At 37.8% G+C, this 24475-nt stretch overlaps 1 protein-coding gene across 14 annotated transcripts in view; it reads right to left on the minus strand.

Annotated features, from left to right (window-relative positions):
- ADAMTS3 (ADAM metallopeptidase with thrombospondin type 1 motif 3) overlaps positions 1-24475 on the minus strand; it is a 611755-nt gene that overhangs the window by 241539 nt on the left and 345741 nt on the right. The window lies entirely within an intron of this gene.

Here is a 24475-nt window from a genome sequence, read left to right on the forward strand (position 1 = left end):
CAAGACCAAATCAAGCTCAGAATAGTTGGATTCTTCTTCCCTGAGGTAAGCTCTCTCTCAAGAGGCTCATAAGATTTTCACGCAGTAGGTTTCTCCTAGGCTTACCTAACCAGTCTACCAGCTGTGCTCCACACCTGTCTATATTTCTGCCCAGACACAAACTGTAGTCCCCATTCCTCATGGTACTGTAAACTCTCAAAGACCATGTTTAAATAATCTATATCCATCCTCACCAAAACATTTCACATAGTTTCATATACACAATCAGCTCTTAATTGCAAAATAAATTAAAATAAAATAAACAAAAACTCAAAATTAATGATAATTTAGCAATATTTAAAAATCAATCCAAATATTTATAACCTTTATGTCAGATAACCCAAACCCTAAGTATTTAACCCTAATTCTACACAGTCAGTGGTCAACCTTCCTTACCTATTTCTCCAATGCTTACACTCCCTTAGAATAACAAACGTCTTTTGAAATCATCTTCAAAAGGGTGAGAATGAGAACCTGGTACATAGTCTATAGGATTGTTATTAAACATAATACATATAAAGTACTTAGCAGAGTGTCTGGCATGTAATCAGCACTCAAAAAAAAGTTTGTTTATATTATTCTCATTGTAAAAGCTAGATTTGCTTATAATTGTTCAAAACCAAATTCTACAAACACCCTCATTCAGATTCGATGGAGAAATCAAAAGCTTTATAGACAAGCAAAAGCTAAGAGAATTCAGCACCACCAAACCTGCTCTACTGCTAAATGAACTTCTCTAAGTGGTAAACACAGGAGAAGAAAAGAACCTACAAAAACAAATCCAAAACAATAGAGAAAATGGTAATAGGAACATACATATCATTAATTACCTTAAACGTGAAAGGATTAAATGCTCCAAACAAAAGACACAGGCTTGCTGAATGGATACAAAAACAAGACCCATATATATGCTGTCTACAAGAGACCCACTTCAGACCTAGGGACACATACAGACTGAAAGTGAGGGGATGGAAAAAGATATTCCATGCAAATGGAAATCAAAAGAAAGCTGGAGTAGCCACACTCATATCAGATAAAATAGACTTTAAAATAAAGAATGTTACAACAGACAAGGAAGGACACTACGTAATGATCAAGGGAACAATCCAAGAAGAAGATATAACAATTATAAATATATATGCACCCAACATAGGAGCACCTCAATACATAAGGCGACTGCAAACAGCTATAAAAGAGGAAATCAACAGTAACACAATAATAGTGGGGGACTTTAACACCTCACTTACACCAATGGACAGATCATCCAAACAGAAAATTAATAAGGAAACACAAGCTTTAAATGACACAACAGACCAGATAGATTTAATTGATATTTATAGGACATTCCATCCAAAAACAGCAGATTACACTTTCTTCTCAAGTGTGCATGGACCATTCTCTAGGATAGATTACATATTGGGTCACAAGCCAAGCGTCAGTAAATTTAAGAAAATTGAAATCATATCAAGCATCTTTTCTGATCACAATGCTATGAGATTAGAAATCAATTCCACGGAAAAAAACGTACAAAACACAAACACATGGAGGTTAAAAAATACGTTACTAAATAACCAAGAGATCACTGAGGAAATCAAAGAGGAAATCAAAAAATACCTAGAGACAAATGACAATGAAAACACAATGATCCAAAACCTATGGGATGCAGCAAAAGCAGTTCTAAGGGGAAGTTTATAGCAATACAAGCCTACCTCAAGAAACAAGAAAAAATCTCAAATAAACAATCTAACCTTACACCTAAAGGAACTAGAGAAAGAAGGACAAACAAAACCGCAAGTTAGTAGAAGGAAAGAAATCATAAAGATCAGAGCAGAAATAAACGAAATAGAAACATAGAAAACAACAGCAAAGGTCAATAAAACTAGAAACTGGTTCTTTGAGAAGATAAAACTGATAAACCATTAGCCAGGCTCATTAAGAAAAGGAGGGAGAGGACTCAACTCAGTAACATTAGAAATGAAAAAGGAGAAGTTACAACAGACACCGCAAAAATACAAAGCATCCTAAGAGACTACTACAAGCAGCTCTATGCCAATAAAATGGACAACCTGGAAGAAATGGACAAATTCTTAGAAAGGTATAAAGTTCCAAGACTGAGCCAGGAAGAAACAGAAAATATGAACAGACCAATCACAAGTAATGAAACTGTGATTAAAAATCTTCAAACAAACAAAAGCCCAGGACCAGATGGCTTCACAGGTGAATTCTATCAAACATTTAGAGAAGAGCTAACACTCACCCTTCTCAAACTCTTCCAAAAAACTGCACAGGAAGGAACACTCCCAAATTCATTCTATGAGGCCACCATCACCCTGATACCAAAACCAGACAAAGATACTACAAAAAAAGAAAATTACAGACCAATATCACTGATGAATATAGATGCAAAAATCCTCAACAAAATACTAGCAAACAGAATCCAACAACACATTAAAAGGATCATATACCATGATCCAGTGGGATTTATCCCAGGGATGCAAAGATTGTTCAATATACGTAAATCAATCAATGTGATACACCATATTAACAAACTGAAGAATAAAAACCATATCTCAATAGATGAAGAAAAAGCTTTTGACAAAATCCAACACCTATTTATGATAAAAGCTCTCCAGAAAGTGGGCATAGAGGGAACCTACCTCAACATAATAAAGGCCATATATGACAAACCCAGAGCAAACATCATTCTCAATGGTGAAAAACTGAAAGCATTACCTCTAAGATCAGGAACAAGACAAGGATGTCCACTCTCACCACTATTATTCAACATAGCTGTGGAAGTCCTAGCCACGGCAATCAGAGAAGAAAAAGAAATAAAAGGAATACAAATTGGAAAAGAAGTAAAATTATCACTGTTTGCAGATGACATGATACTATACATAGAGAATCCTAAAGATGCCACCAGAAAACTACTAGAGCTAATCAATAAATTTGGTAATGTAGCAGGATACAAAATTAATGCACAGAAATCTCTTGCATTCCTATACACTAATGATGAAAAATGTGAAATAGGAATTAAGGAAACACTCCCATTTACCACTGCAACAAAAAGAATAAAATACCTAGGAATAAACCTACCTAAAGAGGTAAAAGACCTGTACTCAGAAAACTATAAGACACTGATGAAAGAAATTAAAGATGATACAAACAGATGGAGAGATACACCATGTTCTTGGATTGGAAGAATCAATATTGTGAAAAGGACTATACTACCCAAAGTAATCTACAGATTCAATGCAATCCCTATCAAATTACCAATGGCATTTTTTACAGAACTAGAACAAAAATTCTTAAAGTTTGTATGGAGACACAAAAGACCCCATATAGCCAAAGCAGTCTTGAGGGAAAAAAATGGAGCTGGAGGAATCAGGCTCCCTGACTTTAGACTATACTACAAAGCTACAGTAATCAAGACAATATGGTACTAGCACAAAAACAGAAATATAGATCAACGGAACAAGACAGAAAGCCCAGAGATAAACCCACGCACATATGGTCAAGTAATCTATGACAAAGGAGGCAAGGATTACAATGGAGAAAAGACAGCCTCTTCAGTAAGTGGTGCTAGTAAAACTGGACATCTGTATGTAAAAGAATGAAATTAGAACACTCCCTAACACCAAACACAAAAATAAACTCAAAATGGATTAGAGACCTAAATGTAAGACCGGACACTATAAAACTCTTAGAGGAAAGCAGGAAGAAAACTCTTTGACATAAATCACAGCAAGATCTTTTTTGATCCACCTCCTAGAGTAATGGAAATAAAAACAAAAATAAACAGATGGGACTCAATGATACTTAAAACTTTTGCAAAGCAAAGAAAACTACAAACAGGATGAAAAGACAACCCTCAGAATGGGAGAAAATATTTGCAAACGAATCAACGGACAAAGGATTAATCTCCAAAATATATAAACAGCTCATGCAGCTCAATATTAAAAAACAAACAACCCAATCCAAAAAGATCTAAATAGACATTTCTCCAAAGAAGACATACAGATGGCCATGAAGCACATGAAAAGCTGCTCAACATCACTAATTATTAGAGAAATGCAAATCAAAACTACAATGAGGTATCATCTCACACCAGTTAGAATGGGCATCATCAGAAAATCTACAAACAACAAATGCTGGAGAGAGTGTGGAGAAAAGGGAACCCTCTTGCATTGTTGGTGGGAATGTAAATTGATACAGCCACTATGGAGAACAGTACGGAGGTTTCTTAAAAAACTAAAAATAGAATTACCATATGATCCAGCAATCCCACTACTGGGCATATACCCTGAGAAAACCATAATTCAAAAAGACACATGCACCCCAATGTTCACTGCAGCCCTATTTACAATAGCCAGTTCATGGAAGCAACCTAAGTGTCCATTGACAGATGAAGGGATAAAGAAGATGTGGTACATATATACAATGGAATATTACTCAGCCATAAAAAGGAATGAAATTGGGTCATTTGTAGAGACGTGGATGGATCTAGAGACTGTCATACAAAGTGAAGTAAGTCAGAAAGAGAAAAACAAGTATCGTATATTAACGCATATATGTGGAACCTAGAAAAATGGTACAGATGAACTGGTTTGCAGGGCAGAAATAGAGACACAGATGTAGAGAACAAATGCACGGACACCAAGGGGGGAAAGCAGCGGCAGGGGGTGTGTGATGAATTGGGAGATTGGGATTGACATGTATATATTAATATGTATAAAAGGGATGACCAATAAGAACCTGCTATATAAAAAATAAAATAAAATTCAAAACAAACACCCTCAAAATTAACTATTTGTTAAATTACACATAAAAGTATACTGTACATTGCCAAATACTGTACATTGCCTACAGCTTATATTAAAGTCTAACTTTGTCAATAATCTCCTCTATTAAAATTGAGGTTATTTATAGCTTTTAATTATCTACTTCCATTACTATAATAAAGAGCAGTTTCCAGAAAAATCAAGCCATAGTAACTGCATACAAATGAGTGCTTCAGTGAGCAAACAAAATTATTTCAACAGGTTCCCAGGCTATTTAACTATACCACTGGTCTACCTAGATCTCTGAAATAATCTCAAAATATCTAGGTTTTTGAGATGGCCCCAAAACTTCCCACTAAAAACAGAGCTTTAAATGTCCCTTTAACCAAACAAGGAAGGAGAACTCAAGAATTTCAAGTAAAAACATGAAAACATGGGAGACTTCTACAGAAATGAAGCTATGTGAGATGGCAGGTTAAATTGCTGGAACCAATACAGGGACATTTCACAATCAAATAGGAAATGGAACACCCTTTCTTCTACACACAAATCCGTGACTGGAAAAGAAGACTGGAAACCTTTCCTCCCACCATTGACCTTCTGAGTAGGTGTGGTGGGCCAAACTTCATCCTCAACATTCACCACAGATTCTGATCTGTTTAACATCTGGTCCAGTCTGCATGGTCACTGAATGCAATTTAATCCAGTTAGTTTCTCTCCATTCAACTTACATTTCACCTCCATGAAATTTCCTCTCTCTCAGAACAGATGAAGCAGCACCTCCTACGTTGTCCTGGTTATAACCCTCTTGAGATGACAGCACCCTTCATGTTGAGGGCACTTCACAGAACACTTAAGGTTACTTGAGAATCAGAGGCCAGAAACAGAAAGGGGAATGAAGTGACCTACAAAGTTGGTGATTCATATCAGGTACTGCAATGAGAAAACAGTGATCCTCTGCAATCAGACTGTTCCCATTACTAACTTTAGAATAAATTGAACCTTTAAGTCTCCTCCCACACAGGTTCTATTCTATTCAATCACTACACCTTATGTAACAGCTTTTTTGGAAACTGGTATAGAAATGAATCATAATCAAAAAAAAAAAAACCAGTCTTCATTTCTAACAATGTTAAAATGTTAAGACATTTTATAAAGGTTAAAACCATTATAAAAGTTAAAAAGTTAATGTCAGACAAAAGTTAATAAAAGGAAGAAAGACATATCTAAGGCTAAGCGAGTATCAAAGTGAGCTAATTTCCTAACACTAGCAACTGTTTAACAAAATTCTTTTAAGTCTTAAAAATATAAAATCCCAACTGTAACTGCACCAGATAGAAAATAATATTTACTTACTCTATTTTCAGACAGGGGATCTTCTAACAAAATTAATGGGAGAGGATAATGATGTCTGAATTTAATATCCTAATCTTTACTTTTCTAGGAGTTTGGGGCATTTTCAATAATTTCTTATATAGCAAAGAGTAAAGGCTTGACTATTCTAAAAGTTGAATACGAGAGGAAAAAAATATATGCAGAGTATTTATTCAATCTACATTTGACACGTGCATTAAAAGGAAAAAAACTTTCTATTTCCAATGAATTTTGAGGCAATTTCTTTACAATTTCATAAAGATAACACAGGCCCAAGGTAATAAGTTCTGTTTTTCCTAAAAAGCACAGTTTCTAGAGTTCTTACCTGTTTACACAATTAACATTAAAAAAAAACAAACCTGAGGACAATGTTTTCCCATATATTTTATAAGCATTTTGTTTTTCAATATTGTGAAAACAAATTAAACCAAACTAAAATTTTATGCAAGTGTCGCTCTCAAATTAAAATGTAATATACAAGAAAACGTATTGCCTACATTGTGTAAGGTAATATGTGAAGCAATTCTACACTGAGCACTAAATTTTAAGATAAAATATGAAGAATCTGTATTGAAAACTTTTAAACAGTTTTTAAAATAATTGCATGACTCATCCCTATTGCCTTTGCTAATTTAAAAAATTTAGAAAATATCAAAATGCAGCCCACTCAAAAGTGACTCATTTGACATTGAATTACTTCCATGCTTAATCTGAACAATATCTTTAACATATAACCTGATTACAATTGTTATACAATTGTATAACTGTCTACACATGTTATAACTTAAGTTTAGCCCTATTGGGGAAAAAAAAATTATTTGTCTCTGAAGGTTTAATGTATCTTGTTTTCTATTGTCAAGAAACGAGAACTGTGTGACCTAACGTATTTCCTTTTAAGCGTTAACTGCCAAAAACTTTAGAGCAACCTTTATCTCCCAAGTGTTTAACCTTGTTCAGTTCATGTACTTGAAAATATTCCTTTTAGCGTCCTTCACATGGTCTTTGTTTGTTTTGATCTTTCCTTAAATGCTTAGCTGGCACTGTCCTAACATGTAATATCCTTGAGTCCTCTCAAAGTAAGTAAAAGTAGAGACTTCAACAAAAGTAGAAAGGGAAGAGGGATGGGGAGGGAGAAGAACAGACAGGAGGAAGACAGGAAGGTACGCGGGCACCTACACTCAAACCTATACACATCTGATCCTCAGAATTGCCGCAGATCTGCTGCTCTGTTTGAGAAAACAACACTAGACTCTTTCTAAATAAGTACATGTTGACAATGTTCTATGATTTTTAAAGCTGAGCAATGATGATCTGTATTAGTAATAAACAATAAAAACTGAGCACATTTAAAAGAAGAATAGTTAACTTGATTTACTATTTATTATGTCCCAGGCACGGTACTAAGTGCTTACATGGGTTATTTATTGCTCACAATAACCCATGAAACAGGTTTTATTATTATTATTAAATTATTATTATCACCAATTTGCTAATGAGAAAATGAGATTTAGAATGGTTTTATGCCTAGTATGTGCTGAAGCCAGGACTCACACTGCTAACTCCAGAGTCTGTGCCCTTAGCCAGTATGCTCTCTTCATTGTTATTAAGTAAAATGCCTGTTGTTCATCTGGTATATAGTTTCTGAAGTACAGAACTGGCATGATGCTTCATGAGAAGTAGGCATAGGGCAGCCAGCTCAAATACATACTGGAATGGATAATAATTTTATATGGTCAAACCAAGTATTCATGTAAGCTGAAGAGAAGGAAAAATTAGAACTGGACAGAATAGGAAGCTGCCCTAAGACCTCTCAGAAGTACTCTGGATTCCTAACCAAGTGCTAGACAGGGAAGACGGTGGAGACAGGAATGGTGAGACCTGGGTTCCAGTTCTTTCCCTGCTGCTTATTAAAAATGTGTGATGCTGACCTCACCACTCCACTTCCCTGGGCTTCAGTTTCCTCATCTCTAAAACAATGGGAATGGCTCTATAACTGCAGCTCTCCGACGAAATCCTGGGAGGACATGCAGGCCTTTACTATATTCCCGTTAAGTGTGCTCACAGCTCCAGAGTGGTCCACGCTGGGAAAAGCATCTGCTCCACATCACTGAGAGTCAAACAGAGTCTTAGGACCCCACTCCTGTTTAGTCAGAGTAAATGCTTCTCCTTTGAGAGATGCCACTTCATTGAGGAAGAATACTCCAAGCTAGACAAGCCCTGGATTAGCACATGGATCAGATAAAGAACCCAGAAGCAAGCTGTGACCAAATGTCCCTTCCACTAAGTGCTCTACCACCCAGACATAACTTAGGGGAAAAAAACCAAACAAACAAACTCAAATTTCTCCCTGAAACCTCATCAATTATTAGAGGAGCATCTGAAATTAAAATATAAAATAAAAACAAAAAAATAAAACAAAACAATCACTAAGGCAATTAGGATAACTCAGAAAACAAGCCAGTTATCAGCCACATTTAGTGTGGAATAGTTCATCACCTTGATAGAAGTGACACTTAAAAGAACTTATAGGAATAAATCTGCTGATTTTCTTTTGGCTATAAGCGCCAAAGAAAGAGAAATGGGCAGTCAGGATCAGACTTAAGTAAAACAGTGAAGAACGGAAAATGTGTGGTCCTTTTCTTTTGTTCATCTCTCCCTGATGGTCTATTTTCCCAGGCATTGCCCAGTTCTTCCCACCTTCCCTCACCTATGCTTCATGTTCAGTCTCCCTCACCTGCCCTTTCTCCTAACCCTTCAGTGCCCTGCAGGAGCAAGTTGGCTCAATTGATAATGCGATTTAAGCTAAGTTAGAAACTCCTAACTAGAGAATATGACATTTGCATTTTCTAATCGTGAAAATTCCAGGCAAAATGACTATGAGTGGGGGTGGGGTGGGGGGTAGGATCCCCTTAAATCATCCCCTGGGTACCTGTGAATAGCACAAATCAAATTCCCCCCAGAGAAACACAGGGGTGTGTAAGGGGTGCAGTGAGGTATCACAAAAGAATTGAAGAGTCAGGGATTTGCCAGCACCAGCCTTCTAGGGCTTCTCCCCAAGCAGGAAATTGCTGCACTGCCCCACGGCTTCCCTGCACCGGTGCCCAGGCAGCGGGCCAATTCGCTAACCCTTTCCCTGGCCTCGCACAGACAGCATCATCCGTGCAACCCTGGCCCCGCCATAACCCTGGCTGGCTTGAGAAGAGTTGGCAGAGAGAGTCCAGACTGTGCTATTTAAAGCTATAAGCAGCTACTGTGGATGGAGATGAGCCGCTTTAGCGGCAGAGGATAAGGCCAGACGCAGAAGATTTTCACTTGCCGTAATGAAATTCACACACCTCCTGGGGGTAGGCACCCAAATTTGATAGAAAACAGCTCAGTTCCATTTATTAATTACTAGTACTCATCTATCTATCCCAACCAGCAATTTTTTTCAAGGTTAAACTGCTTGATTTCAAATTCTCAGATTCAATTTTCAGCCTCAAAATATACTGATGAAATATATATACATCTTTGCTATATATACATCCCCCAGAAACCCACAAGTTTATATTTTACAAAAACATACACACATACGCTGTTGTATACAATAGGTATATGGATAGGAAGTACATATGTAACGAGAGATCCAGATATGTGTCTATGCTGGAATTCAAGCTGCCCAAGCTTTCTGAAGTATTAGGAATACCCTCTGAGAACTAGGATAATATAAGTCAAAAGTACAGGTTCTGAATGCAGGTATCCGGGTCTTCCGTGAGACACAGCACAAGATACTCATTTCCCTGGGCTCTTAATCCATAAGTGGGAACTGTTGTCAGGATTAAGATAATTCCTGTAAAGGACAGATCTGTGTCTGGCACACAATTATCGATGCCCATAAATTTTTAACTAGTATGAGAAACAGGATAAAATACCTATGAACAAAATAGTGCCATTTGCAGAGACGTGGATGGACCTAGAGACTGTCATATAGAGTGAAGTAAGTCAGAAAGAGAAAAATAAATATCGTATAATATCGCTTATATGTAGAATCTAGAAAAATGGTAGAGATGAACTTATTCGCAAAGCAGAAATAGAGACACAGATGTAGAGAACAAACTTACGGATACCAAGAGGGGAAGCGGGGGTGGGATGAATTGGGAGATTGGGATTTATACACTACTATGTATAAAATAGATAACTAATGAGAACCTACTGTACAGCACAGGGAACTCTACTCAGTGCTCTGTGTTGACCTAAATGGGAAGGAAATCTAAAAAAGAGGGGATATATGTAAACGTATAGCTGATTCACTTTGCTGTACTGTATAAACTAACACAACGTTGTAAAGCAACTGTACTACAATAAAAAATTAATTTAAAACATTAAAAAATAAAAAGCAATGTACATACCTAAGTAAAAATACTTTATTGCTAAAAAATGTTAACCAGCAATAATAATAATAAATTCACAAATTAAAAAAAAAAAAAGATAAAACACCTATGGTAGCTCAGGAGAACCATGGTGACAGATTAGTTTTCTTCTGAAAGTCAAATTTTATCTCAGCCAACCCAGATAATCTGACCTTGTGGTCTCTTTGCCCCCTTACTTCCTAAAATGTGCTCAACAAGCACCTTATCTAGGGAACTCTTATTTATCCTTAAAAACTCAGCTCAAATACCATTTCCTCAGGGAAACTTTCCCCTATCCCTAGCCTAGGTCAGATGACTTTGTTATTTATTTCATAAAACAATGTCCCTTTTCCTTGATAGCATTTATGCCAAGTTTATCTTTACTCAGGTGACTTTACAGAAAGTAAAGTCTGTATTTCCCACTTTATCTAAACTCCATGGGGGCAAATATGATGCCTGTTTTTGTTCATTGTTACATTCCCAGCACTGAAAGTATATAGTAGCCATTGAATGAATGAAGCAATAAATGACTCAGCCAAGTTCTCTTCAGATATTAATCAATCTATTTATCTCCTCCTAAGAAGCAGAAAGAGAAAATTCACTCACAGGAATATAAAAAGACTCCTCCTAGGGGTTACCAAGAGACACAAAAGTTGGAAAAACCACTTATTGTCTAATAGAAGACAAACAATGCAAGAAACTGAAGAAGTGTGGCTTTCTGTACTTGGCTTGAGAATAATTTTTACCTTCCATCAAGGAGAAACCACGGAAAGAAATGAAAGGTTACAAGGCAGGGTTCTGGGTACCAAAGGGAAAGGATGGAGGGGAATTCTGCACAGAAGCATTTCAATTAAAAGTTCATAAAACCTGTAAGGTGATAGTGAGCAGATTATAGTATACTGACATGGAACTTACGTCCTGTGTCTTCATTTATTCAGTAACTCATCACATGTTTACTGTGCACCTACTATTATCAGGCATGGTACCTGGTTTTGACGATGTAAGAGTAAGCATTACAGATACAACTCCAACTCTCATGGAGTTTACAGTTTAGCAAGGGGGAAAAGCATTAAACAATTTATGTGTGATCAGTGATCAGAAAGAACCATAGGTTGCTGTAGTAAAAACCTTGACAAGAAAGTCAATATGTTTATTTTCTTCCAAGGAATTAGTCCAAAGTATAACATTTTTATAATGTCTTTTTTTTAATTCCATTTTTTTTTTTTTTTTGCAACACGTTGCCATGCTGACTTGTATCTGCTTCCTTTGCTTAACAGGAGTAAATTAATTTAAGAGACACACTATACCTCTACTATGGTGTTGAACTCAAGTGTGGGCTTGGATCAAGATGATGTTGCCCCTTCACTATAGTTCATATGCAAAAGAAGAGGAGACAGAAAACTAAAAGAAAAAAAAAAACTTAGTTATGAAAACCACAGCATTAAAACGCTATTCAGAAGGATAGAACTGATTTATATGAAATCTTAGGAACCTTAAACTTTCAAGTTCATAGCACCCCCTTCAATTGCAAAAGTTACGCACTGGGAAATCTGAACACATCCAAGAAAGGTCTATAATTCACCTTGAAAAAGTGGTAATCAATTCCCTATTCTAATATTCACACCATTCAGTCTGTCAGCATTGATTTGCTGAGCACACACTGTGTGCCAAACACTGTTAAAGACCCACGGGAAAGAGTCCTTATCCTCAGTAGAGAGAGTCCCCCAAAAATAAATGTAAAAGATAAATTCAAGATAAGTTTGAGATGCAAATAATGCCTACAGATAAGATTAAAATCACTAATATAGTGTAGAGCGACTAAAGTTTCTGTTTTAGCTAGAATGGCCAAAAATTCTTTTTTGAGGAAACGGAATTTAAGTTAACACCCAAATGATGAGTACGAATCTCTGTTTAAAGATCTAGAGGGCTTCCCTGGTGGCACAGTGGTTGAGAGTCTGCCTGCCGATGCAGGGGACACGGGTTCGTGCCCCGTTCCAGGAAGATCCCACATGCCGCGGAGCGGCTGGGCCCGTGAGCCATGGCCGCTGAGCCTGCGCGTCTGGAGCCTGTGCTCCGCAACGGGAGAGGCCACAACAGTGAGAGGCCCGCGTACCGCAAAAAAACAACAACAAAAAACCCGGTAAAGATCTAGAAAGGAATGTTATGGCTGAAGAAACAACATTTCCAAAAGGCCAGAGACAGAAAAAATTTGGATTTGAAAGACAAAAGGAAGACCAGAGGGGGTTGAATGTAGTAAACAAGGGAATGACATCAGAGAACATGCTAAGACCAGATCTTGTAAAACAGTGGTTTCCAAATGTAGTGTCACCTGGGAACCTGTTAGGAATGCAAATCTTCAGGCTCCTCTACAGACCCACTGAATCAGAAACCCCAAAGTGGCACCTAGAAATCTATGTTAACAAGCCCTCCATGGGATTCTCATGCCCACTAAGGTTAGAGGCCTCTTGGAAAGAACAATGATTCTCAACTCTAGCTGCATATTAGAATCATCTAGAGCAGCATTTAGTCTACTTATGCTGAGCCTTACCCCAGACCAAATGAATCTGTACCTCTGGGGTTGGGTTTAGGCATCTATATTTTCTTTAAAAGCTCTTTAGGTGATTATGAGACAATGATTATTGGAACTACTGACATAAGGGTCTTAAAAGTCATGGTAAGATGTTTGAATTTTAATGGGAAGCAACTGAAGGCTTTTAAGCAGAGAAAAGTTCGTCGAATTTAGAAACGTCACTTCAACTTCTACGTGAAGGATGAAGAGGGTCAAAAATGAAAAAAAAAAAAAAAAAGGAGGTCACTGTAGTGTCCAAGGAAGAGATGATAGTGGTTTAGATCAAAGTTGTAGCATTGGAGATTACATAAGTAGATTCAGAACATATTTTATAAAACAACCTCAAGATTTATGGATGGATTTTATGAAAGAAATGAGGAAAAAGAGGAGTCTAGCATAAGTCTAGGTTTTTGGCCTGAGAATTAGGGCCCAAACTTTTCTCTGTGGAGGAAGTCACGCAGGGGTAGCTGTCAAGGGATGACCTTCAGCCCTGTTAAATTTGAGATGGCTATCTGACATCCAAGTGGAGAAGTTGAATGGGCAGCAGAACACACACACAAATCTAGAGCTCAGAGGAGAGGTCAGGGCCAGACACATAGAGTCATTACTGCTTGATGGTATTTGAAGCCATAAAATCACATGAGATCATCTAGGTCGAGAATGTAACTATAGCTCAGTGTAGCACTGAGCTGGTGTATGGACAGAATACAAGGTTGACTCATGAGAGCCCACAAAGTGTGATGGCCCCAGATTGTTAAAACACAGGACAACTGAAGATCTCAAGGTCTCCGTGTTGCCCCATGGCACAGTTCTACCACCAGTTCTTTTTTTGTTTTAAATATATATTTTTTTATAAATTTATTTATTTATTTATTTATTTTTGGGTGCGTTAGGTCTTCATTGCTACACACAGGCTTTCTCTAGTTGCGGCGAGAGGGGGCTACTCTTTGTTGCAGTGCGCGGGCTTCTCAGTGCGATGGCTTCTCTTGTTGCGGAGCACGGGCTCTAGGCACACAGGCTTCAGTAGTTGTGGCTCATGGGCTCAGTAGTTGTGGCTCACGGGCTTCAGTAGTTGCGGCACACGGGCTCTAAAGCACAGGCTCAGTAGTTGTGGCGCATGGGCTTAGTTGCTCCGTGGCATGTGGGATCTTCCCGGACCAGGGCTTGAACCCGTGTCCCCTGCATTGGCAGGCGGATTCTTAACCACTGCGCCACCAGGGAAGCCCCACCACCAGTCTTGAAAGCAAAGTGACTTTAGAAACTTGCAAGCACTTCCTAGTGACTATTGGCTACTGAATAAATTAAAATGAGGATACACTTCAAAGCTCTACCTACCACTGGGAAATCTTTACATGAATCAAAAGAGGAATCTAAGGATCAGACACAGTAAGTAGTTTGTCCAAGTTCACAGTTTCTGCATTCTGCCAGAACTTGGCCTGGGGAGATGGTGCTCACCAGTGCTTCCAATGTACATGTAGCCTCCAGGCAAGGGGACCAAGAGAGGAAGTTGTGGTTGAACACAGTTAATCCAATCTGGGACTGATGGGTGCTGAGTCAGACTGGCTGCGATGATGACTGGGCAGGGGGGCAAGAGCCAAGACGGTATTACAAACCAAAGAAAAAAGTTCAAATTCCTTACCCGAGAAAGCAGGTCAGCTGGGGAAAGCCAGTATCCAGTGTCATTGCACATAAACAAGAAACAGACAGTTGAGTTACGGTGTCTGGCACTAACCGAGAATGGGTTAGAAGTATAAATTTTCAGGTCCCTACGCAGACCAACTAAATCAGAAACTCTGAGGTGGCTATGAGCAAGCTATGTTTTAACAAGCCCTCAGGAGATTCTGATGTGCACTAAGGTTAGAGGCCCCTTGTGGAGAACAATGATTCACAGCTTCCTAAAAGCCGCCTATTCCTCAAATGCAACCTATGAGGAACTCTCCCAGGAAAATGGCTCCATCAATAGAGCTGGCACACATTCCTATGTTGAGGTAACTCGGTACTCTCCCTACAGCATAGCCAAGTCACACAGCCAAGCTCTTAATATTTTATAAAAATATAAATATATTTCTCTCTGTATATATATACATATATACACACATATACACATATGTGTGTAGATAGAGAGATAGGTAAGTAGGTAGGTAGGTAGGTAGACAGATTTCTCTCTACTCTGATAATTTCCACATTTCATTAGGAGTCAAGCTATAACATCGCCCAAAACTGTAATAGCAGTTAGGTTCTTTGGAGCTTTCTAGAACACAGGATTTTTTCATAGTTAGTGGATTAAAAATAAATTTTAAAAAACAGAAAAAGCATTATTATAAAGTAACCATATCTCAAAAATAACACTCATACATGCAATTTCCACTCCAGACCATGATCAATAAATAATGGTCAGTGTGACGTTTTGATTTCTTCCTTGGCCAGGAATGCATAGTCCCTAAGGATAAATAGAATACAAACTTAGTCACAGAGTCACAGAACATCAGTTCTAGAAGGAATCGCAGGAAGCTTATAGTCAACAGTTTCCTAATTTTAGATCTCTGGGCTCTTAGGAACCAGTGGAGGCAATAACAAAGATCTGGGAATGACTGTCACTGTGTCATAAGGCTGAACAGAATGGTACAGGTCTACGAGTAATTTAAGCTTTTCATGTGAAAAGATCATCAACCAGTACGGAGAGAGAATAATTTGTACTCACTGGGAATTTTGACCAGCGATTTTGTATATTTTTGATCATTAACAGATAGGTAAAATTGTTAATTACTTAATAAATATTTTAACCAGTTTACAAAGTATTTCAAAACATAACATCCAACAGGCAGAACAAAAAGAATCACTGATCTAATTCAAACCCTTAATTTTTAAGTATGGGGAAGAGTACCCAGGTAGTTTCATGGGTACAGTTCAAATTTTATAACATCCTCATAGGTTAACAAGTTTCTAAAATTTTTCCAAGAACAGCATATTAAAAAAAGGCCTCTCCCTGAAAATTTTAGGTTAATGGCTAGGGCCAATAAATAGGCTCAGAGACTTCCCTCATCATTATGCTAAGTCTTGGTGTGGTACCACAGTTGAAGCCAAAGGTGAAAATGACGTGCAGCTGACCAAACAGAAACAGAGATCTTACAGTGACTTAATTTTACCTGGACCCACATCACTATGCTTGGTCTGCCTTCTTGTCCTGGCAGCCAGTTAATACCATCCTCAGAGCCAGGTATGCAAAATAAAGGACTATATGAAGCCAGGCAGGAAAGCATGAAATATTGGCACCCTATAAGCAAGATCAAATATCCTGTAAGCCCAAAAGAAGTATTACCGCAAGATTCCCATCACTATGTTAAAAGCATCATGTTTCACAGATAATGCTAAATAAAACGTTTCCCACTGTGTTTGGGTTGCTAATGTTTGCAGAATCTCTCACTAAGTGCTGTTCTTCCTTTTCTCTTGGGCTTACATGCTCAGACTGGGTCCCTCTATGTTCATACGACACCCAAGTATCTAATAGCACAGTCCTCTCACTCTGAAGATCTTCTACTTTTAGGGACATCACCAGGCAGAAGAAGGCCTTCCAGAAATCTCCTATGTTTTAAATTGGGGTTGGAAAGTCCTATCAGCTAATCAAAATACTCACAAAGACCTCAAAAATCTACTTTGATAACGCCATTTAAGTTCAAAAATGCATTTTCTGGTAGTTGGAGCTAGGGACCCACCATGCCACCTTTATCTCCATCCCCCCCAATTGCCTCCATAGACTTATAGCCTTTTTTTTTTCATGGAAGACTCTAGACTGGAAACAAAAACAGATATAAGATAGCATATTAACTACTATCACCAAATAAAAGAAATATGAAAACAAGACTCTGAACAACAGTATATACCACCTAATGCCATAGAACTCTTTATCACTATCCCCAAAATGTCTCACTCTGAGGTTCATAATTTAAAATATCTGACCAAAATGAAAAGCCTAAGAAGTATGTTAAAATTATGACTAATGCCTCATTAATGCCATTCCAGCCAGGGTATGGGCTATATCACACCACTAAAGGGAAATGTTTCCTAAAGCAGAAGTTGTGTGCTGTGTAATGCACTGAATGATTAGTGGTCAATTGCATAAAACTGAAGTATTATAATAATAACAACAATAAGAGGTCAATCACAGTCACTATATCTTTGTCAGCTCTGAAGAATCTAATACATGGAACAAGATACTTTCACTTTATATTTCTAAGTAGAACCTAAGAAAGAACTTTCTATATGGCAGAGCTATATATAAATAAGATGAAAATTAGTGAGTTTCCCATCCTTAGAGGTCTTCAGGAGAACACAGATTAGAGTATCCCTCAGAGAAGATGATGCTAAACGAGTCCTGCATCAAGTGGAGAAGGTCATCTGAAAATTACAGGATTTTCACCAAAGTATTCACTTCATAGAAGATTGTATTTTCCACAAGTTAGGTCACAGGCTGAGTTGGGTAACTGCAGCACATTTTTTTACTTTGCAAACTAAATCAACATCATTATTATTAATCACAAAATATTAAGGACAAATAATTATAATAAATGGAAAAAGAAAGAAAGGGATTGTAGTAACAATCATCGACTTCTCAGAGCCAGGCTGTGTGAAAGATGCATTAATATTCTGTAAGCCCTCAACATAACAAGCATTACTTTCTCCTCTTTACTGACGGAAAGAGACTTCCACAAGGTTAAACAACTTGTTTAAAGTCACAAGCTGGTAGGTAGTAGAACCAGAAGTGGAGTTCAGGTTTGTCTGATTCTAAACCAATACCATGCCCGTTCCCAACATGAACCATCTCCCTAAACCACTTTACAAACGTTTGACTTCTGTCATCAATGGCATTTTACCAAACTGAACTCTTCCAAAGTATCATAACTCTAAATAGCTTGGCCACTATTTCTCTTCATTGGTGTTTACTGATTATTCTCGCTACAAAACTCTAAACTGGGTATCTTCTAAACATTTTATAAAAGTAAGCTATAACAATCTAGACAATGCTTTTCAAAACCCTTCAGGCTATATAATATCCCTTCTTTTTTTTAAATATTACTGACTCTGGAGTTAGACATTAAGTGCAATCATATATCCTTATTTCTTCAATCAATAAAATAGAATTTTTAGAAATTTGTTATAATTATGGAGTATTTGAACCTGTTTATCAAAGAACTGACAATTCAACTACAATAAGAGCAATGATCTCTTGATATGTTTAATGTAGTCTAATACTGATCAAAAATTAATCAACTCCTTTGAAAATAAATGTTTGAAAAAAATACCAAGTGTTTAAAATTTCTTATTTTAGAGATAGAGAATTCAAAGTCTGCCAACCTTAATAAAAAGTACAATTGAGTTTTTTATTCTAAATATTTTTTCAATTTCACTGTGATAGGCTGACAATCGTAAGATAAAATCTCCCTTTTCAATTGTATTTCTAATTAATCTCTCTACATTCCTAACAGTATTAAAAACATACAAGTTAATTCATGTCATGCCTCCTTGTCAACCATCCACTTGGTAAGGAGCATATTTAGGTAACCTGGGGTAACAGAACTGCTAGGTGCTTTGCTGTCAGTCGACCTGAGTGCCATTCCAGCTCTGCCATCAACTCTAAAGACCTAACAACAAATATTGTCAACAGTCTTTGAATCAAAATATTTAACGAAACATTGATTTTTCTCTACCTCTTCTATGGTTTTTCATATATATGTGTGCATATGTGTATGCTTATGTGTGTATATAAACATATATATGCATATATGTATTTCCATACACACACGTACATATAGTAGATATGTTAAATGACATAAAATAAAATGGGATTTAATATCGAAATCGACTCATTCACTAACAGCGTATTTTGTGTGTCTTGTTTCATGAGAGTTAAGTAAACTTGATCAAATTACACTTTATGCTGTAAGCAAAAATCACTAAAACATTAGAAATACTCCTTAGAGAATAGGAAGAAGTAGGGGATAGAACCATACAGTAAACACAGTAAGAAAGGAGAACATTTCAGATGGAAGAATTACAGCTATAGAAGGAGGTTTACTAAATAAGGCACGAAATTCACCAAACTTGAAAGATTGAAGGACCCAGATGATAGGAGAAGAAGTCAGATTTTTCAAAATCAACTTCCAAACCCTCTCAGATAAAATATTGGGAACAAATTCTAGAAAAAAGTTACTGAGAAAAATACCTCCCTAAACTCCAGAGAAAAAGCCCATGACTTCAGCAAAACCCTTCCGTGAAGAAAAGCAACATAATCAAGGAATACAAATCCTTGCCCTTCTCTCATCCTGAATGCGCATGCGAGCCTGTCAATATCAACTACATGGTCACTGAATTTGGTCTTAATAAACATCACTAGGTTTTATCCTTTTTCTTTTCTCTCTCTCCCTTTTGTATTATACTTGCTCCTATATTCTGCTAAATACTGACCAAGACTACCTTGGCTCTCCCATATATTCATTACATATATTATAAAGTTCATGAAATCAACCTACCGCACCCTCTCTTCATTTTTATGGCCATCACAAATATCTCCTACCTCCCTCAGAGGCTCCTCTTCCTACCCACCCCAACCTCTACCATCATTGGTGATCACTTTAACATATATGGTTATCTTTTCAATTGTCTGGTATCACAAATATTGCTTTCTCCAGGAAGCCTTCTACTATCTTTCCAAGCATAAATATTCTTTCCACCATTCAGACTCTCACATGTCATCTATCCTAGTCTTAGAGCATTTAAAACATTCGGCCTTGTACTTTGGTTCTACATTTGCATACCTTATTTCCAGTACTCTTGGAAGACAAGGATAATGCCTGGCTTACCTCAGTATTCCCCACAGCAATCAGTCTAGCACTTTGCATATCCTAGCACTTCAGAAAGCTTTATTAACTTGATCAGTATTCCTAGAAGCAAAGATTGTCACAGGAGTAACAGTTTTTGCAGTTGAGGACCTTGAGGCTGGGTTTACTTTGCAAGAACTCTATGACCTCAAAGCCTGATTATGCACAAAGGCATCATATCAACATCTTGCTGTGCTTTTGTTCTTGTTTTAATGATAATTTACCGAGAAGAAGATATTAAAGATGTGGTCAGCACTATTTTCACAGTTCTTAAAGCCTTTTTTGAGTATCTTTAAAAATCTGTATTTGAGTTATAATGAAGTCCTAGTTGCCACTGCATGGAGAAGAATGGAAGCATTACTTCCCAGGCCAACTTCCCCTCCCCTTTTATTTTCTGTTTTTCCATTCCTACACAAAGAAAGATGTGTAATATCACATTCACCTTTTTCCCAATTTTTAGTTCATCTTTAAACTTAATTTAAAAATTTACTATACCAAAGATAGAGAAGACAATGGGAAATAAATCATAATCAAATTGATGTAAATCAAATCATACGCTGAACAAGTGGTACTCATAAACAAACATGAATAGTTTAAATTAATTACAAAATAAGTATTAAAAAGAAATATTTTCAAAATCACACAAGAGAAATATAGCCAAAAACTTTGGAAAAGGCTTGACATATGTATGATTTGGGGGTTATGCAAATTAGATGCAAAATGTGAAAATGATCAAAGACTTTGCCAAACCTTCCTTCTTCACCCCAGATAAGCACAAACTGGCTGCCTATCTATTTGAGAAAGGAGGCACGGTGGGAAATGTAACCAATAGCCCAGATCCAGCAAGATTCAGCACAGGCAGGTACCACTCACAACTAGGATTAATACTGTCAGCTCCCATGGGCCATGGCTTGACCAAATCTCAGGAGAAGCAATGAGGCTTGTTATGGTACTGTTTCTCCCAAAGTAGTTAAGCTAGTGGACTGGTACCCACTTTTTCCCTTCTACTAATGGAAATTAAAGGATATAGGAGCTTTGAGAATCTTCTAATCCTGCACTGCTAGAACAGCCTGGTGTAGGTGCCTAGAAGTAAAACAAGTTTCCAGTCCTTTTTTCCCCAGACCTACTAAGATCTCTTAAATCAGCATGTAAACAGTGAAGACGCAAATCTCCCTCTGTCCCATCAATAAACACATGACACCTTCCATAGACACATTTCATGGGAGAAAAAGGTGGGAGGCACCTGGCCTTTAGAGATCAGGTTCTCCTCATAAAAGCAGATGTTCAAATGTCAACATCTAAAGATCAGTCCTTGAAAACCCTAAGTCCACTATAAATAGCTACAGATTTGTATCTATTTTTAGTATCACTATTTTTCATAATTACTAGGCAAATGTTCTCAATCCCAAGCACACTGGCTCATAATACTTTTTAAAATAGTCTTTTTACAAAGTGCTTCTGCAGCTGGACTTACTGAAATAGGCATAGCGAGGACATATTTCTGAAGGGACCAAATCCTAAAGTAAAAGTCTTGAGGCAGGGAAGTCTTTTTTTTTTTTTTTTGGCGGTACGCGGGCCTCTCACTGTTGTGGCCTCTCCCGTTGCGGAGCACAGGCTCCGGACGCGCAGGCCCAGCGGCCATGGCTCACGGGCCCAGCCGCCCCGCGGCATGTGGGATCTTCCCAGACCGGGACATGAACCTGTGTCCCCTGCATTGGCAGGCAGACTCTCAACCACTGTGCCACCAGGGAAGCCCAAGGCAGGGAAGTCTTAAGGCTGTTTTCTTTATAAGTTTGCAGTTGTCCACAAAGACTTCGTTTGGCCATGCACGCTCCAAATCTAAAAAGGGTAAGTTACCTCCAATACTAACCAGATGTGACTATCACATATTTTAGAAAAAGGTTCTGCTTATGGTTCCCAAGTTGTTAACTTCAAGCTTCCAAGACCCCCTGCCCTAACAGTGAAGATTTCCCATTAGATGCCTCAGGAGGCCTAAGAGTGCTCTTGCGTGAGAACAAGGCAGGAGGAAGAGAAACTAGGAGGAAGAGCATCTCCCACCTGTGTTTTTACCAGGCCTTTCCTAAGTTTATCCATTTTACATATTATTTTATTAGATAACACCTAGTGATTTCATTTGGAGGAAGAATTCCAAATGTTAAAAAAATATTGAAAACTTCTGTCCTAGATAAACTCCCTTGATCATAAAGTCAGCTCACAAGGAAATCACTGAGCTGGATAACCCAAAAGAGCCATCATCACTCAGTTCTTCCACTCCCAACCAGTTTCCTCTGATGCAATCCAGGGGAATTAACAAAGCAATATTGTTCTAGCAAGTCTAGAAAAATCCAGTTTCATTATGTTATGAATACATGACATAAAGCCTACTAACCAAATAACCCTTTATTTTGGCAAATCTGAAGACCACAAAGTATGACTGTGAGCCGCCACTACACACAGGGGAGATTTAATCGTGTTACAGGGCAAATGCCAGGGCTCTATGGAATAAAAAAATCTATTTTCAGCTGGGATTCTCAGCCAGAAGTGTCTTCCCACTCAGAAGTGTGTGAAACGCCTGCCATCACCATGACTCCTGACCACTGGACTCTCACCTCAGAGACACAGAAGCAGAGAGGCAAAGCATGTCAACAGCCTCCAGCCACAGACCACTGGGAGCACATCTGCAGTTGACAAGCTGGGTTTATTACATGTTGCACAGAGCCAGAACACACACCAAAGGGACCTGTGAGCATGTCAGTGAGAGAGCCTTAGAAAGAACCTATTAACACGAATAGGCTTTGGTTGGGTAATTTGGAGGAGGGTCTAGAGAAGCAGGCTTTTTAAAAATTGGATGCTGTCAGAAAACAAGAACAACTCCATGTTTGAATATTGTAACAATTCTCACCTATAAGTGGGTAGACTAGAGCAGGCGTAACGCTGCAACTGGTGAAGAATTAGCTGTCACTCGTAAAACGTAATCTTGTGATTCACTTTGTTATAAAGCAGAAACTAACACACCATTGTAAAGCAATTATACTCCAATAAAGATGTTAAAAAAAAAAAAACGTAATCTTGGCAAAGAGTCAGAAAAGGTCATGCTAGACGGGAAGAGATATTGTTCTTTGCCACACTGGGTGAAAATCATTGTCAGTTCATTCATGCAGAACACTTTGATGTTGATTTCAGAAACCCACAGAATAATATTTTAGTTATTACGCATATCTATGTCTAGATCACATTCTAGACCTCGGATCTGGATATATCACTCAAGGCATTTTTCTGTCCTCCTCAATAATGCCCATGTTAAAGGACCTTTCCTGTGATCATTTCATAGAGTTACCTGGAATAAGCAGACTCTACTGACTCTTTCAGTCAAGTTTCTAATGTCTAGAGAGATAAAAACAGCTAAGCATTACTGCTTGCTTTTCAAACTATCTGGGGTGAATAAACAGTTTCCTTTCTCCCCAGTTGGTCTTGGACTGATAATTTTGTAAAATACAAGGAAAACTAATTAGTAGAAAAATAAAATGAAAAAACAAGGCACAAAACACCAGCCCCAACTTTTCTTATTATTATTAATAGGCCCAACGCAAATATAACTCTGTCAAACTGTCAAAAACGTTTCTTTATATAGTCTCACCTTCCGTATTTATCTTGTCACAAACCTGAGTCTATGGACACATTTTGCATAGTACTGCTTTTTTAACTTAAACTAAAGCATTCTGTTTAATACAAATTAATTCTGTCTCAGAGCACTGCCCATTTCAAACATACACAGTATGCCACAAGGCAGTATTAGCGAAAAAGAGGTAAGGAGTTTCACTCAGGGAGAAGGCCACGCTAAGAACTTTCCAACCTCAGTGAAAAATAAATACCTGTAGCTGCTCCCTATGAGCAAGAGATCAAAGGACGCATGTAGAAAACCAGATCACTGGACCCCCATCTACACCAGTCTAAAATGCACCCATCCAGATAGGGCTTCACTGGCATTCTTTTCCATAGCAGGGGACTTAACCTAATGGTTTCTGGACAGAGATGTTCCCATTGGTATTTTTAAGGCAGGAGTGGCTGTGCTTTCTACTGGGACAACTTGGATTTGATTATAATCCCGGAGCTTCCCAGGGCAATGGCTTTATAGCCCATCAGGTTAATCCTCAGGCATCTATGTTATCTCAGTATCCCTGCTTCCCTTCCTAAGTTCAAGAAGGTCAAACCCAAATCCCTACACAGCAAGCTAAAGGAACAAAAAAGGTTTAGGAATCAGCTAATCAGCCAAATTTATTTATATTCCCATCAATTTTACTTCCTACTTCATGTCTGCTAAGGAGCTTATCCTGTCCAATGCAATTCTGCAATTTTAAGAACTTGTCCCCAGCTTAATGAAGTAGCCACTGGTGTTATCACTCTAATGTATTGATCTGCTCTCTATAACCGTGCTTCTCTTCCTGCCGT

The sequence above is a fragment of the Stenella coeruleoalba genome (genome assembly GCF_951394435.1).
Source record: "Stenella coeruleoalba genome assembly, chromosome: 4".
Taxonomy (NCBI): Eukaryota; Metazoa; Chordata; class Mammalia; order Artiodactyla; family Delphinidae; genus Stenella; species Stenella coeruleoalba.